At 40.0% G+C, this 18116-nt stretch overlaps 1 long non-coding RNA gene across 2 annotated transcripts in view; it reads right to left on the bottom strand.

Annotated features, from left to right (window-relative positions):
* Window positions 1-14573: 14573 nt before the first annotated feature.
* Window positions 14574-18116, bottom strand: part of LOC113913036 — a 32235-nt gene continuing 28692 nt past the window's right edge. The window contains exons 3-4 of one of the 2 annotated variants that reach the window (XR_003517073.1): window positions 17793-17857; window positions 14574-15333 (exon numbers count right to left, since the gene is read on the bottom strand). This is a non-coding gene — a long non-coding RNA (uncharacterized LOC113913036). Of the gene's footprint in view, window positions 15334-15373; window positions 15554-17792; window positions 17858-18116 lie in introns of those variants that run through there. The other variant, XR_003517074.1, reaches the window with a different exon arrangement.

The raw sequence follows: 18116 nt of genomic DNA, 5'->3' as shown, positions 1-18116 counted from the left end.
TATAATTAAATATTGTACAGCTATTAAAAACATGCTTCATAAAAATATTTACAATAAAATAAACTTTTTATAGCAGTGACCTTGACCTTGAATCTATCCATAAACCCAATTCTAAATTTAACCCTTGCCTCAAACTGAGTATATAATATAATCATAACCACAATTTCATAAGGAGAATTTAAATGTATATATGCACACATAAAATGGGAAGGAAATGCAGTATCATTTTAACAATGTTTTGTAGCACCGTTGTAGCTCTAGGAGTTGGTCTTATATATGCCCTATACTTTTCTTAATTCTCTGAATATGAAAATGAACACTTATTTTTGACAGCCAAAACCAACACAACTTAAATAATCTAAATAAAAATAATTACAACTCTGCATCTGTTTTCCTAGTCGGCTATGGCTGGTCTTCTATCTCCCTGCAGAGTATCTGCTTACAACACACTTCTATGTATTGATGTACTGATTGTACTAAGTGGAATTTAAATTCCCCTCAGTGGGTTGGACAGGTATCTTGTGAAACCAAAGCTGCCAGTATCTACATCTAATTTTTAATTAAGTACAGTAATTCCTAGCCAGTACCAGCTGTTATCAGGTTTCTTCAATTCTGTGCCTTGATAAATAGCTCAAGGAATGTTCTATGAAAAACATAATCACGCAAACCTTTTCTCACTTTTAAAATAAGCTTTGAAAATAAATTCCCTTTGAATTTCTATTTTCTCAAAAAGCTGTGACTGGATGTTTGTTGAGAATAACCAACACATACCCACAACCTACACCCATACCCACACATCACACAATTTTTTTCTTTCATAACAACTTTTTAATACCAGATTAAAGCACTTTTCAAAGATTTTTGTCAAAGATTTTATTTATTTATTTGACAGAGAGATAGAGAGAGAGCACAAGTAGGCAGAGAGGCAGGCAGAGGGAGAGGGAGAAGCAGGCTCCCCACCAAGCAGGGAGCCGGACGTGGGGCTCGATTCCAGGACCCCAGGATCATGACCTGAGCCGAAGGCAGCCACCCAACCGACTGAGCCACCCAGGCACCCCAAGCACTTTTCAAAGATTAATGAAAAACCTTGAAGAAGGCACAATTATTGTTCCATTTTACAGCTGACGAAGGATTTCTCAGTAGAATTTTTCATTCCTGGACTCTTAGATCCTTGAACTAGTTCATGCCTGGTTTACTGGCTTAGACTCCTGTTGCTATTTGCTTCTAGTCTGAAGTTGCCAATCTTTTTTCCTGTATTTCAAGGTATCTTGAGTTTTCTAAAGGCTATTAGCAACTTGGGCACCAGGTCTTCAGCTGAGATGTTCTGATCCACGCTGTATGTTTCTCATAACCATAAGCAGACCTGAGCGCAGTTGAGAGACATCTGTCCTCCACTACTGGTACAAGCTCCTATCTTTTGTGAAGCATCTTCAGGTCAGCTAAAGAGGGTGAAAGAAAGGGATAATAAAATTTTGCTTTAAAGTTGCTATAAAACTTGGATAGATGGATGGATGGATGGAGGGATGGATGGAGGGATGAAGGGTTGGAGGGAGAGATGTACGCCTAGATGGATCAATAGATAACTTATTCAATATATTCAGCAGATATTTATTGAGCCCTTATATATTTTAAAAATTCTTCTTATCATGAAAACAAAGGTTATCAGTCTATTTGTAAAACTGAATACATTTCTGTTAGAATATAGAAGCAGAGAAAGTGCTTCCTGTTTGAAATGTCAGATTGCAAGACTACCAATTTAGGAAGAGTTCTCCGTGCTGTGGGGGTGTGGTAGAGCAATGGGAGGCAAAGAGCTCCTTGAGGGCAGGGATTGGGCTTATTTTGCTGGTGTTTCCCAGCCATGTGGTGTCTGGTGTGTGAAGACTGCCTGCAAGGTAGGAGGCAAAGATAAGGGCTATTTCTGGTGGGTTAGACCACTCCCCTCAATAGTTGAAATACAGTGAGGTGAGATGTTTACATTGTACCCCTGCCCGCATTTGCCTTGCTAGCCAGGTATTTATTTATTTATTTATTTAAGATTTTATTTATTTATTTGAGAGAGAGAGAGCACGAGCAGGGGGGAGGGGCAGAGGGAAAAGCAGACTCCCTGATGCGCAAGGAGCCCCAGCGGGGCTCGATCCCAGGACCCTGAGATCATGACCTGAGCCAAAGGCAGACGCTTAACCGACTGAGCCACCCAGGTGCCCCGCTAGCCAGGTATTTAGACATTTCTGTTGCTTATCAAAGTTTTTTTTGAGGGCCTACCGTATATCAAACATTTCATGTTGACAAATAATGCCAATTTCTACCACTTAAAGTAACATCAGGGCAATCTCTAAAATTCCTAAAATAGATAACAAGAATATCATGTTGGCTTTTAGGGGGGAAAAAGCCCAGAAAGGTAAAGGAACAAAGAGAAAACATAATGTGCTCTTGGCTTTCATTCATTCATTCACTGAGTGTTCTTTTTATGAGCAGAACTCCACTGAATGCTGAGGACCTAATGATGAGAAAATCTAATGTAGTCCATGCTCCACTGGCGCTTCACGAATAGTGGAGATTAAGACATTAATCACATAAGTACACAAATACATAAACTAGTGATAAGCGTGAGGAAAAAGATGAGGATGCTGATTGTGAGTCCAGAGGTGGTTTTGACCTATGCTGGAGGATCAGGAAAGGCTTCCTTGAACTGAGATCCAAATGTGAGCGGAGCTCACTCAGTGAGGGATAGCATGCAAATGGACATTCAGGCAAAGCATGAGTAGCATGATCAAGAGCTATGATGCTGTGTGGGTTGGCTGGGGTAGGGAAGGAGACGACATGATTTCTGGAGAAGAATGAAACAATGTGAATGAAGCACCAAGAACAGTGAAAGGATGGCATGAGATAAGCAGGAGGGGTAGGTGAGGGTGAGATCAGGCGCCATATTAACAGGAGGCCATTGAGATATCTTAAGAGGCCAGGTGTGGGGAAGGATAGAAGATAGAGTTTGTGGTAATGGTGATATGATCCAAATTGGGTTTTGAAAATATCACTCTGGCTCCAAAGTGAGGACAGATTGAAGTGGGAAGTATAGTTTATGCAAGACGATCAGGAGGCTATTTGAGATTCAGGGTAAGATGTGATGGTGGCTGGAAGGGTGATGATAAAGGTAAAATGAATCCTTGAAGGGCTGCTGGGGATTTAAAAACTGGATCTTCAAAATAAAAATTTAGAAATTTATATAAGCAATGAAGTCCTGGGGGAGAAGATGTCATGTTGAGGTAACCAACTGTAGCAGTTTACTTACACAATGAAGTAATTCTTGTCATCCTTTGGACAGGTTGATTATTAGAAATGAAACTCAACTACCTATAAAATGTGACAAATTTAATAAGACAACGGAACCAGATGGGCTTTCAGCTTAATTTTGACAAAGTTATGCCTGACATGCGTAGTTTTTTTCCTTATAGTTTTTAATGATAGTTTGAAATCTGGGAAGTTGCCAGAGTCAATAAGAAAGGTCATAGTGAAGCTTCCCAAGAAGCTAAGCCAAATTGAGTTTTAAATTGTGCATATTGCCTGAGTTATTTTATTTCAGTTTAACTACCAAGGATAGCATTCTAACATGAACCTGTTACCAAAATCATGGAGCAAGAGGCAGTATTCCTCACTCTATCAGCTACACTGTTGAATTTTGGTGATAATCAGGAAGATTTTGACTGAATTGAGCTGTTGTAGGTTAGACTGGCTTTGTGAGAGAAGGATATTAGTTAGTATCATGAACTTGAAAACACCAAACAACATTATAATAAAAGTCATAGTAAAAGAAAAAAAAAAAGAATCACATTTCTCTATCATCCAAACTGCTTTCATATACCTGTGTTTTAATTAATAATTTTGCATAAATATAATCATAATAGAGATAATTTATGGTATGAACTATTATATAATAAATATATTTCCATGTTGCTATATTATGTTAATGAGTTATTCAACAGCATTATAAGTCTATTAAGTTGATGGTCTGCAGTGGATTTAACTATTCTCTTACTGAACATATAGGTCTTTTTCTTTTTTTAAAGATTTTATTTATTTATTTATTTGACAGAGAGAGAAAACAGCGAGAGAGGGAACACAAGCAGGGGGAGGGGGAGAGGGAGAGGCAGGCTTCCCACGGAGCAGGGAGCCTGATGTGGGGCTCGATCCCAGGACCCTGGGATCATGACCTGAGCCGAAGGCCCACACTTAACGACTGAGCCACCCAGGTGCCCCGGTCTTTTTTTTTTTTTTTAAGGTTTTATTCATTTATTTGAAAGAGAGAGAGAGCATGAGCAGGGAGGAGGGGTAGACAGAGAGGGAAAAGCAGGCTCCCCACTGAGCAGGGAGCCCAATGTGGGACTCCATCCCAGGACCCTGGGATTAGGACCCGAGCCAAAGGCAGCCACTTAACTGACTGAGCCACCCAGGCGCCCAAAAATATAGGTCTTTATTTTTCCAATTTAATGTTACTATAATGACTTTCATTGAATATCTTGATGCCTGTTGGTATTATCCTTTCTACAAAGTTTCTTTAAATGATACATTCCAACAACTTGGAAATCTTGCAAAATAGTAGAAACATTATTTAAAAATTTGAGATGTATTCTTTACTCTCTACCATAGTTATGTGAACTGCTACGATCAATGCATGAGTACCTAACAGGGTTGGGTATGATTATTTTCAAGTTTTAGTACTTTAATAGATAGATAGTGATATGCCATTTTAATTTTCATATTGTTGAAAAGATGAGGTTACTATTTTTCCAAAGTTTGCTTACAACCTATCTCCCCTTGTGTGGTGAACATATTCATATCCTTTATCAATGCATGTGCTGGTAATGTTACTAATCTGTATGAAGTTGGCACGTGGGACAAGAACTGAGAAGAACAGGAAATAGTAAACTTGTTCTTTTTTCCTTTAATATCTTCTGCCTTAAAACTTCTTTCATACCCCTCTGAGTTATGGGGTAAGCTGGTGGAAATTCCTCCATTCCACTCCAGGTAGCGCTGTCCATTAGTCAAGAGTGCAAACTTTCAGTCATTGCTGCCCACTAACTTTTCTCAGGATCACATAATTCATCTGAAGAATAACCAAACTTTATCAATACAAAATGAGGGAAGAAGAGTTTTGTGCAAGTTTGGAAGCAAAAGAGCATGAGGTGTGTATGGAATATAAATGGAGCTTTTGCAACACCTGGTGCTTTGCTCCTAGGAAAGGGTGAGTACATGCAGGGAACCGAGACCTACCCCCAAGCAGAGCTGCTCAAAGCCATCTGCTCTCTGCAGGTGCACCTGGAAGACTTCTACTGCCAAGATTATGTTAAGAGCATCACAAAATAAAAATACGACTATCCGAAAGAAAAGTTGTGGCATTCACCATGTATATTAAAAATAATATCATAATTCTTAGATATTTTTCTTGGTAGAGAAAAATAATAATGTGATCATTTGGAAATTAATATTGAATTTTTTTGAGTGTCATAGTGATTGGCACTGACAATATCCTTTTAAGAACATCAATTTGCTAATTTTTTCTAAAGAACGTACACATACATTATTTTATGGCTATGATTTTGATGCATCCCATCACTAATTAACAATTTAACACAGCTATGTTTTTATTGTAATTATATGGGAATTTAAAAGCCTCTGTAAATTTTAGAAGTTCTTATCACATTAAAAATCATCTGCTCATTAATGCAAGATCACAAATTATATTTGCGTTTTTGAGGGTTTTTTCCCCCCCAAAGTTAGAATCTCCCTTTGGGCATTCTAACATTTTCTACTGAAGGTCATAACTTTAGGAATCATATATATATCATGAATATGTAAAAGACCATTTTGGCTCTCAGTGTAGTAGTTTTCAAGGATCAAGAGAATAGCACAACATATTTGGCCTATGAATTCATGTGGTTGGAGCTTATATTTGCAATGTTTATCACATTCTCAAAATTAATCATTTCTCTCTGGCTAAAATTAACAAGTCAGGAAACGACATGGGTACCTAACAGGTATGTTGGCGGGGATGTGGAGAAAGGGGAACCCTCCTACACTGTTGGTGGGAATGCAAGCTGGTGCAACCCCTCTGGAAAACAGTATGGAGGTTCCTCAAACAGTTGAAAATAGAGCTACCATACAATCCAGCAATTGCACTACTGGGTATTTACCCCAAAGATACAAATGTAGGGATCCAAAGGGGTATGTGCACCCCAATGTTTATAGCAGCAATGTCCACAATAGCCAAACTGTGGAAAGAGCCAAGATGTCCATCGACAGATGAATGGATAAAGAAGATGTGGTATATATACACCTTGGAGTATTATGCAGCCATCAAAAGGAATGAGATCTTGCCATTTGCAATGACGTGGATGGAACTGGAGGGTGTTATGCTGAGTGAAATAAGTCAATCAGAGAAAGACATGTATCATATGACCTCACTGATATGAAGAATTCTTAATCTCAGGAAACAAACTGAGTGTTGCTGGAGTGGTGGGGGGTAGGAGGGATGGGGTGGCTCGGTGATAGACATTGGGGAGGGTATGTGCTATGGTGAGCACTGTGAATTGTGCAAGACTGTTGAATCACAGATCTGTACTTCTGAAACAAATAATGCAACATATGTTAAGAAAAAAGAAAAAGAAGAAGATAGCAGGAGGGGAAGAATGAAGGGGATTAAGTCAGAGGGGGAGACGAACCATGAGAGACGATGGACTCTGAAAAACAAACTGAGGGTTCTAGAGGGGAGGAGGGTAGGGGGATGGGTTAGCCTGGTGATGGGTATTAAAGAGGGCACATTCTGCATGGAGCACTGGGTGTTATGCACAAACAATGAATCATGGAACACTACATCAAAAACTAATGATGTAATATATGGTGATTAACATAACAATAAAAAATTTTAAAAAAAATAATCATTTCTCTCTGCTACCTTGACTAAAGCAGACGTATTTCTATTTACTCATAGAAATAACTCCCTTCTGAAACCACAGAGAAAGAAAGTAGAAAAGTAGCATAGGGTTTTTAAATATGTCACTGCTTGATTTTTGGGGTGCTCACACCCCAATTTATGGAAGATTTTGGAAGCAATGACATATGAGCTAGTATTTGCTTAATGCTTTAGTAGAGATCTATGTAAGTTACAGTGAAATCTGAGAGAAAAACCTATATTCTTTAAGACATTAACTTAGAAATACAAAATTTGCTAGTGAAGGTAGAGGATTTTATTTTATTTTTATTTTTTTAAGATTTTATTTATTTATTTGAGAGAGAGAATGAGAGAGAGAGAGAGAGCACATGAGAGGGGGGAGGGTCAGAGGGAGAAGCAGACTCTCCACTGAGCAGGGAGCCCAATGATGTGGGACTCGATCCCGGGACTCCAGGATCCTGACCTGAGCTGAAGGCAGTCATTTAACCAACTGAGCCACCCAGGCGCCCGAAGGTAGAGGATTTTAGAGTAAGAAGATATCTTAAAAACTGCTACACTAATAATGCATGTGGAATCTCTATTTTAGGGACTAGTCTTTGTTTATTAGAATAAAAATAATATTTACTAATATTAATATAATATTTACTAAGACCTACGAAAACCAAAGATATTGGTAAATATCATATTTACTGGTGGGGCTATAGATGATATGACAGTATCTAAAACTGACCGATGAGAAGGGATAGGTCATGTTTTTCTGTCTTATTCTTAAATAACAACAAAAATAATGACTAAGCATTTTTCATGTATTATTCCTTATTTGCATACCCAGGCAATGTGCTAAGAACTTTTTATCTCATTTGGTCAAAGTATTTCTAGAGAGTATGTACTATTATTTTATCCATTTACAGTTGAGGAAACTGAAATTGAGAAAGGTTGAAGTAATTGTCTAGTGTGACCCAAAGTAAGTACTTAGACATTCTAACTCCTGAGCTCATGCAACTCGATTCTACTCTATCCTGCCTTTTATGTGGGTATTGGATCTGGGGATTAGGGCATCAAAGGAGCTTACATTTTAGACCTAGTTATCCCATGACCTAGCTGTATAGTGTTTGACGTGCTATGTTATAATTTTGCGTATCAGCAAGTAGATAGATAATAGATTTAAGACTATTGACAGTTTCCATTTCTTTTGTGTCTACTTTGGTAAGTTGTGTTTTTCTAAGAATTCTTACATTACATTGACGATTTTTAAGATATCGGCATAAAGTTGTTTATAACATCTTCCTATTATCTTTTATTAAAAAAAGATTTATTTACCTATTAGAGAGAGAGAGAGTGGCAGGAGGGCAGAAGGAAAGGGAGCGAGAGTCTTAGGCAGACTCCTCGCTGAGCACAGAGCTGGGTGCGGAACTCGATCTCACCACCCACCCTGATATCACAACCTGGGCTGAAACCAAGAGTGGGCTGCTTAACTGACTGTGCCACCCAGGCGCCCCCATATTTTTTTAAGACATGTAGAATTTATAGTAAGGACCCCCTTTTCATTTCTGATATGGTGGCCCTCTCTCTTTTTTCTTAACTGGTTTTCAGAACTTTTAGAATGTTGATTCCCTCTGTTGTATTTCATTTTTCTCTTTCATGACTCTCTTCTCTTATTATTTATTTCTATCGTTCTATATTCTTTGTGATTAATATGTAGTTTAACTTACTCCATAAAATGGACACTTATGATTAATTTTCAACCTATCTTCTTTTGTAATTAATGCATAAGTGACAATAAATCTGCCTCTAAGCATAACTTTAGCTGCATTCCTTAAGTCTTGATGAAGATTTGGAGCAAGGAGAGTCCTCCTACATTATTGGTGGAAAATTGCCATTTTCTATTAAAATTGAATTTATTAATTCCCCACATATTAGCAATTCAAATCTTAAGCGTATATGCAACAGAAGTATATATATATGTACAAAAATATATGCATGATAATTCATATTTTTATCTTTAGAATTCTTTTCAATAGTTACAAGTGGGAAACAACCCATTATCTATCCACTGTAGTATAGAAAAGTAAGTAAGTAAGTAAGTAAATAAATAAATAAATCCTGCAATAAGATACTCTACAACAATTAGAATAAATAAATCATTGCTAAGTGCAACAATATAAATAAATCATATAGATACGATGTTAGATGAAAGAACTCAGACAAAAATGATATATACAGTCATTGATTCATACAAAATTCAAAAATGCACAAAGTTAATCTCTAATATTATAAAATTACCAGTATCCCTACCCCTTTCTTCTGCCCCAAGGTAACCTCTATCCTGACTTCCATTTCTTAGGAGAGAAAGCTGAGCCTTACTTATTTTAAGGTAATTTCTCCCTATTTAAAGATTGATTACATGTTCAAAAAAGTTCATAATTCATTTTGCTGAATATTTTTGTGTATGTATGTTTTACTTCAATTTAAAAATGTAAAGTAACTCATCCTGGATTCCCTATAGAATAACAGAATAGGATTAGAGGACCCTAATCTTTTTAAGTACAAAATTCAGTGTCCCTATAGTGTATTTATTAAATTATGAAATAATATGATTGCTTCATTTAAAAAGTGACAGGCAGGATTTTTTTTTTACCATGATTATTTTATTTTTCAGTTTTGGAGAAACACCTGGAGGATTATCTTTCTGGAGCTTTAGGTGGATTAAATAAAAAAATAGATTTACCTGCATTCAGAGATGATTTCATAAATGACTTTATTATATATTGATACATCATTTATTTTCTTTTCACTTTTAACTTACCATCTTTAGAATTCAGGCATTAGTACTAAGCATACTAAGTGTGAGTCCACATATTCTTTTAAAGAAGATTCTACATGTAGGGTGCCTGGGTGGCTCAGTCGGTTAAGCGTCTGCCTTCGGCTCAGGTCATGATCCCAGGGTCCTGGGATCGAGCCCTGCATTGGGCTCCCTGCCCGGCGGGAAGCCTGCTTCTCCCTCTGCCTCTACTATTCTGCCTACTTCTGTGCTTGCTCTCTCTCTCTCTCTCTCTCTGTCAAATAAATAAATAAAATCTTTAAAAAAATAAATAAGAAGATTCTACATGTAGTAGTCACATAGTTGTAAGTTCTATCTCAGGTGGGAAACATAATACAATTATCTCCTTTCCTATGCTTTAGATCTCTTCCCGACTGTAGGATTTACTTAGCGATCTATTGGGCTCCACTCCAAAATAGCAATACTTGTGGATTTAAAAGTTACTCTCTAATCCGACATGAACTTGAATTCTTTCTCAGATGCTTTCAAACTGTAGCTCAGGAATAGCCATCTTCAGACCAGGAGTCACTGAAAACTCTTTGATGAATTTTCTCTGGGAGGAAAGAGTGCTCATCCATCTGGTGTGTGTGGAAAAAGGCACTGGGGCCTTGTGCTCATAGAAAAACCAATCAGAGAATTCATGTTAAGAATGAGTGTAGTGATCCAAAGGGGTACGTGGACCCCGATGTTTATTTATATCAGCAATGTCCACAATAGCCAAACTATGGAAAAAGCCAAGATGTCCATCGATGAATGGATAAAGAAGATGTGATACACACACGCGCGCACACACACACACACACACACACACAATGGAATATTATGCAGCCATCAAAAGGAATGAAATCTTGCCATTTGTAATGATGTGGATGGAACTGGAGGGTGTTATGCTGAGCGAAATAAGTCAATCAGAGAAAGACATGTATCATATGATCTCACTGGTATGAGGAATTTTAATCTCAGGAAACAAACTGAGGGCTGCTGGAGTGGTGGGGGGTGGGAGGGATGGGGTGGCTGGGTGACAGACATTGGGGAGGGTATGTGCTATGGTGAGCACTGTGAATTGTGTAGGACTGTTGAATCACAGACCTGTACCTCTGAAACAAATAATACATTATATGTTAAAAAAAAAGAAGATAGTAGGAAGGGAAAAATGAAGGGGGGGGAATTGGAGGGGGAAACGAACCATGAGGGTCTATGGACTCTGGGAAACAAACTGAGGGCTCTAGAGGGTAGGGGGGTGGGGGGATGGGTTAGCCTGGTGATGGGTGTTAAAGAGGGCACAGAACGTGGAGCACTGGGTGTTATACGCAAACAATGAATCACGGAACACTACATCAAAAACTAATGATGTAATGTATGGTGATTAACATAACAACAACAAAAAAAGAATGAGTCTAGGACCATGACTGTAATGAAATGTCTTGGTACTACATTTCTCATCCAAAAATAAAATAAATATCCAATTCTTGCTGGGTCACTGTAACTTTTCAATCAGACTGAATAAAAGCTATTTCCCAGCGTCGAGGAAAAGTGAACATTCAAAATACTCAAAGTTGTGTTCATCTTTCCTCACTAAGATCTTCTTTGCAGGGGACTCCAAACAGAATGAAGATAGATGGACGATTTGAGGCTTTGGCTCAGCCTATATAAAGAAGCCTTATTTTTCTCTTTGAAGGAGTTGGGTATACTACCAAATTTCATTTAAAGATAAATATTTTTAATAATACCAAACGCCTTTCAAAATAACATGTTTTCCACTTCTAGGACAGATACATTTTTGGTTGGAAGGACGATGAACCAAAGTTCAAGTCTAAGTTAATTCTAACAGCTTTTCCTCGCCAATGTCTCTGCCCACCTAGGAAAGCACCTCCTGCCTCTCCCCATCTGACCACATCAACTACTGAGAACCTAGAGTTTATTTGTGTGTATTAGATATATAGTACTTCACACACGCTCAGTGTTAACTCCTGGAACTTACAAAAGCTTCCAAAGCACTCAGTGCCTGAGTAAAGCAATTAGTTGCACGATAGAAAGTTTAACCACCTAAGTCAGCCACCACATAATTTTCAACCATTTCCTGTGTGCTTTATAAGCCTGCTCTGGAGTTTCCGGAGTCCAAGAAAAAAACCACACAGGCAATAAAAACATCTAGGAAAGGGATTCAAGGCTTGTAAAAAATAAGTAAAATAAAATGAAGTCCCTGGTGTCTCCGGTAGCAGGCTCTAACTTGGGAAGGGCGGCAGAGAGAGCTGGGCTGGGGGACATTTCCCAGCTGTTCCTGCATCACTCAAAGGAGCAGCTCTGACAGACGGGAGAGTGAATCGGCTGGCGCTTTATATATCCTTAAGGAGAGCGGCATAGAGTAGAGGCATTACACGGATCATTTCATGATTACAAGTAATTAATTAATAACATTTGATCTGACCTACCTATCATTTTTGGCTTCAAGAAACAATTGTGAGGATTTTTTTTCCCCCTGAATTATTAAGAGAAAATCCATGTAATTTTGGATCTGAGTCAGAACTTATAGATGTTTACCAATCCAACTATTATGGGTTGAATTGCATCCCCCAAATTTTACATGATGAAATCCTAACCCCCCATATCTCAGAATGTGACTTATTTGAAAATAGGGTTGTTACAGATGTAGTTAGTTAAGATGAGGTCATTAGGTTGGGTCTTAATTCCATATGACTGGTGTCCTTATAAAAAGAGGAAGTTTGGGGACACCTCGGTGGCTCAGTTGGTTAAGCATCTGCCTTTGGCTCAGGTCATGAACCCAGGGTCCTGGGATGGAGCCCCATGTTGGGCTCCCTGCTCAGTGCGGAGTCTGCTTCTCCTTCTCCCTCTTCCCTTCACCCCCTCCCATGCTCTCTCTCTCTTGCGTGCTCTCTCTCTAATAAATAAATGAAATCTTAAAAAAAAAAGAAGTTTGGACACAGACACACACAGAGGGACATGATGTGAAGACACAGGGAGAGGACAGCCATCTACAAGCCAAGGGGAAAGGCCTGGAATAGTCTTCCTTCACAACCTTCAGAAGGAATCAGCCCTACTGACATCTTCACTTCAGACTTCTAGTTTCTAGAATGTGAGATGATACATTTATGCTAAGTTACCTAGTTTGTGGTACTTAGTTATAGCTACCTTAGCAAGTTAATATTTTTTTAATAGTTAAAGAAGTTAATATGGAAGTAGAGGGAAAGTTGCTAAAAGTGGCCCTTATGGCTGCTGAGGAGAGCACGTAATAGTGTTGGTACCTAGAGCTTTAAGATCAGGCTCTTTGCATCTCACACTTCCTCACAAACCATCCCCTTCATTTGCTACTCAAGTCCTGTCCAAATTTGTTTCTTTTTTTTTTTAAGATTTTATTTATTTATTTGACAGAGAGAGACACAGCAAGAGAGGGAACACAAGCAGGGGGAGTGGGAGAGGGAGAAGCAGGCTTCCCGCCGAGCAGGGAGCCCGATGCAGGGCTCGATCCCAGGACCCTGGGATCATGACTTGAGCCGAAGGCAGACGCCCAACGACTGAGCCACCCAGGCGCCCCCCAAATTTGTTTCTTACAATATTCCTTAGCAGAAGATAGTAACAGAAATTGTCTACCCTGATGCACTGAATTTCTGAGGATTTGATGGGGGCAATTTATGTCACAGTTTGTATCTTTTTCTCTTGCTCCTTCCTGAAAACAGGTGCTCTTCATGGACCATTATATATTATTGACATTTTTCTAGGGCTTTGCAGAGATACTCCGGTCTCCAGTTGGAGCAGCAAAGAATTGTGTTCATCATGCACTTAATATACAGCAAAGATTAAATTTGAATCTAGAGGAATTATCATCATTTGCACTTGTTATCTATTTGAAGGAACCCAACTGTACTCCACTCCTGTGGAGTTAAGAATGGCTAGTCCCTTTGCCTACGGGACGCAAACCTTCAGAACTAGAACCTAAGGTAGGAGCAGCAAGCGAAAGAACAGTGGCGGTCAGGGGAACGGAAACTCACTTCTATCCCTGACCCACTCAGAGATAGTGCCCGTCAATACATTTTGATGTTTTTAGAAAACCCAGCGCTGCTCATTTTAAAGCTCTTGATGAAAACCAGACTCACCGGGGGGTGCCTGGGTGGCTCAGTCGTTGGGCTCCCTGCTTAGTGGGGAGTCTGCTTCTCCTTCTCCCACCCCCCCCCGCTTCTGTCTCCTCTCTCGCTGTCTCTCTCTCTCTCTGTCAAATAAATAAATAAATAAATAAATAAATCTTAAAAAAAAAAAAGAAAGAAAAGAAAACCAGACTCACCAGAGTGGTAACATTGATGAGCACAAATGTCCTTTCAGTTGAAACTTTGCTGATCTAGATTAACCTTTGCTCATAGTAGAAATATCAAGAAAAACGGTTCACAGGGGAGTATTGCATCGTTTGCATTCAGGAAAGTCTCAATGAACCCTGTAAGCCTTCTAATTACTCAATTAGGAATTACGGGGGGGAGGGAGATATAATTTCTGTAATTGAAGCAACATGGCCTGTGTATTTGCTTTATAACAAAAATAATCACTGATCTGATAAATATTTGCTATCAGGATAAGATAAGCCCCGATGGATATTGAGTGGCAAGGGGCTGGTGCATTTGTTAAAGGAACAGGAAGTAATCAGGGGGAAGGGATGGGCATGCTTCACTGAGCAAATTACATTTTCCAGCCAATGCCGGGGTCTATCAAATATCGCTGTGTGAAAGAACATGCACATCGTGCGCACTGGCCGTCCTGGCAGAGAGCAGAACGTTCCCTCCAGGATTTATTTATGGCTAAATCAATTGTACCTTAAAGGGATAGTTTTTCAAATACTTTTGCTATTGCGGGCAGCTCATGCAGCAGTAGCCATCCTGAAATCAGAGAAGCAAGGTGGCTTAAGATCTTCCTAATCCAGGTCATGGGTGATACTCTTCTCCTTTCTCCCATTTTCCAGTGCTGCGCAATTGATGTGGATTGGGGTTTCTGATCACTGAGGATCCAGGGTCAGGATTGGGATGAGGTAGTCCTCTGAGTCATGAAGATTATTCTTGCTTTAGGTGGCAAAGGTCACCTGTTCCCAATCTTTTATTATATGCGTTTGAGGGATTCATAAAATTACACACTGTTGTTTCCTTGGTTGGTGTTTTAAGGATTTTGTGTCAAGGGAGGTCCCTCGGAAGACAGAAATCCTGCATCCTACAAAGATGCTTGTAAAACAAAACTCTCATTTTTACCTGTGCCAGTTTAACGCCCCCCCGCCCCGGCCCCCAGGCCCCTAGAGGGATAAGCAACAAGAAATATGCCAAAAGAGTTGTTGTGGCTCCTTGCAGCGCAGTGAATCGCCCCCCGGGCTGCAGTCGCAGGCAGGGCAGGGAGAGGAGCACTGGGAAGGCGTGGGGCTGCCCGGCTTGGAACAGAGTTGTGGGCAGCTGGGAAGCCGCGGAAGCTGCTGAACCAGCCTGGCAGGCTGCCATCAGGAAGGACGTGGCTTTCCAAGAGTGAAAGTTCTGGCTGCCCAGGAGTTCCTCAGTGTCGTGCTGAGCTCTGGAAAGAGCAGCTGCAGGGGCAGATCAAAGGGTTTTAGTGCGGACAGCATAACATGCGGTGCTGGTCAGATGCCGAATTCTCGGCCATCTTGTCATTATCTTTTGTCAAGGAGCTTACACAAAGCCAAAGGAAAGATACGTGCTTTCTCGTTTGTTTTGTTTTGTGTGAAAGTGAAGCGGGCCCATGGCAGCTGCTGGTACCGATTTGAGAATTACAAGTAGTTTCTTGGTCTGTAAGGATTAAAAAATTAGCATATCTTGAATATCTCTGTGCGCGGGGCACTTTTCCCGGAGCCTCACAGTGATACTTGCCGGACGCACACATGTGCCTGTATCCGTGCCTGCCCACACATACCCAGGACATTCTAGACCGCTAACAGCCTGGGCAGGACAGGCGTGGAGGGGCTGAGGAGGTGGAATGGGCTGACTTCCTGGTGAAGCGACCCTATTAGATGGGGAGTCTAACTGGATGACAGGAATTAGGCTTTGCAAGTAGAAGCCCAGGAAAGAAGTGACTTGAGACACCCCTGAATACGGTTAGGACACAGCCTCCCTACCTGTCTAGGTCAGGATATGGCCATGATTGGAATGGCCACCTTTGTACAGTGTACACCCACAGCATTCTTACATGGTAGGCCCGACAGTGGTCATCATCCGACTCTTATCTGTGTTTGAGGATAGACATCTTAGACATTTTTTGGGAAGAAATATCTTCAGATGAAGGTAGAAACAGGGAAAGAAATGAAAAATTCTTTCTTTCATGCTGCTGGTATGCCGTGGTTACCTCTCTTTTTTTGCTACAATGTTTGTATATGCCTATCTCTGTGCATATCCTGCAAAGTCTGTTATAACCCATAAGGTTATTTTCTTTCTTCTCCACTAGAGAGTAATATACTCTTGTACCCATTTATTCTTTTTGTCTCCCCAGACCCGGTGCCTGGAAAAATGCTGGCGCTTAAATCTATTGAATAAAAGAATCCCATGAGGGCAACTTAGTCATTTTGGATAAATACAAGATGCTCCTCCTGACGTCCCAGCTTCCAGGGTCAGGTCAATGATGTTTTGCCATATCTTCTGCCCTCTATGCCATAACCAGGAAAACACTTAGGGGCTTGGTCAAAGTCTTTCAAGAGAACCTTGAAGAGTTAGGAATCACAGACTTGTTTCTAAGAGGAAGGGCCCTCTTCTTAAGTGACCACTTTAGAGGATCCTCAAGTGGTTTCCAGTAATAGAAGGCAACATTCATAGTTAAATACAAGTCTCCAAAATTGACAGGTTGTCCCTGAGTATTTGTTTTCCTGGAAGCAGCTTTGTTGTAGTGGTTTGCATCTCTAATTGTTTAATGGAGAATGTATCGTTTAAGTCCAAAGAAAAAAAACCAAGAAATATCCATGTTGTGTTGTTGGGTTTAGTAAATGCATAATTAGGATTTAAATCAGCATTTTAGGTTTGATGAGAGCTTTTTTCTAGACGGGCATGATTAGAAGGCATGAGGAATTTGGAATGCTTCCTTTTGGGCCACACAATTATTTTTCTCTGGTGTGCCCTGCTGACCTGACCACATCCAAACCTCTAACTTCATATATTCAATAACCAATTATTGGTTTTGGTACCTGCTATATACGAAGTTTCATAGTAAGCCTTAGATGCTGTGTTGGTCTGCTTGAGAGACCATGTCTCTGAGTATCAATGTGCTTCATGTATTCCTAAGGGCACTTTTGTCTGCATTGGATTATGGCCTCTGTCCTTACTTTAGAAGCTAACCCCATCATAAAATTGTACTCCAAGAGAATTTTACCTTAGGACTATATTAAAATCCCAGAATGGAGATGTCTAGTAGACTACTGTACATTTGGGTTTGATTCTCAGAGGAGAGTTCGGGAATAAAATTATGGGTAGAGACCTATTATATTTGGCTTCTATTGTTCTATTTTTTTTTCAACAAATATATGTTCGATGTTTGTTATGTGGATTAAGAGTTGAATAAAAATGGTCATGACCTTTGCCCTTACAGAGTTTACAATAGAGCAGGGAAGGCAGACATCACACAAATCGTGTCAAGTGTGAGGGGTGCTCCAACAAGGTAAGAAGAAGGTCCCCAAAGCAAGTTACAAGGGGACCTAATTTAGTGCCGTGAATAGAGTGTAACAGGAGGACTGACATATATTGGGATACTAACAATTTAATGAAGACCTCAGTGAGCTTCCAAGGGGAAGAAGACACTTTCCGTGCTTGACAATGTGCCTTTCTAAGTGAATCTCACTTTTTTGTTCAGGTAGTGGATGGAGATGATCTGAAATCAGGGAAGGGAAGGCTGTGCATGCTTAGCGTTAGTCACAATTATCCATGCTCACTGGGCCACATGCTCATTTTCCTGAAGCCCGGGACACAAGGTGGGAGTGTTCTGACTGAGAAGATAGAAAGGGGTACATGCTGGTGGGGCTGATCAAGAGGAGGAGAAAGTGTTTACCTCTGCTTTTCCTTCTTGCTTGCGACATTGGTGTGAGGTCTGGTGACTGGAGCTGTTCCAGCTATCTGGTGGCAGGAGGGGAAGACACAAACCTTGACATCACTGGCTTGCTGGATATTTTATGTCCAGGTTTTCTGCCAGGTGAGCTAATTAAATCTACTTATTGATTAAACCATTGTTCTTTTGGAGCTTTCTTAACTTGCGTCTGAAAGATCCATAAACCAGGTAAAGGGAAGCTGGGGAAATTAAACAAGGACAGACTGTTCCAAGCAGACATGAGCAAAGGCCCAAAGGTGAAAGAGCATGTGGTCCAATGATAGAGAT

This window comes from Zalophus californianus, chromosome 14, assembly GCF_009762305.2.
Source record: "Zalophus californianus isolate mZalCal1 chromosome 14, mZalCal1.pri.v2, whole genome shotgun sequence".
NCBI lineage: Eukaryota > Metazoa > Chordata > Mammalia > Carnivora > Otariidae > Zalophus > Zalophus californianus.
Note: the sequence above shows the minus strand (reverse complement) of the source record. Positions and strands in the feature narration are given on the sequence as shown.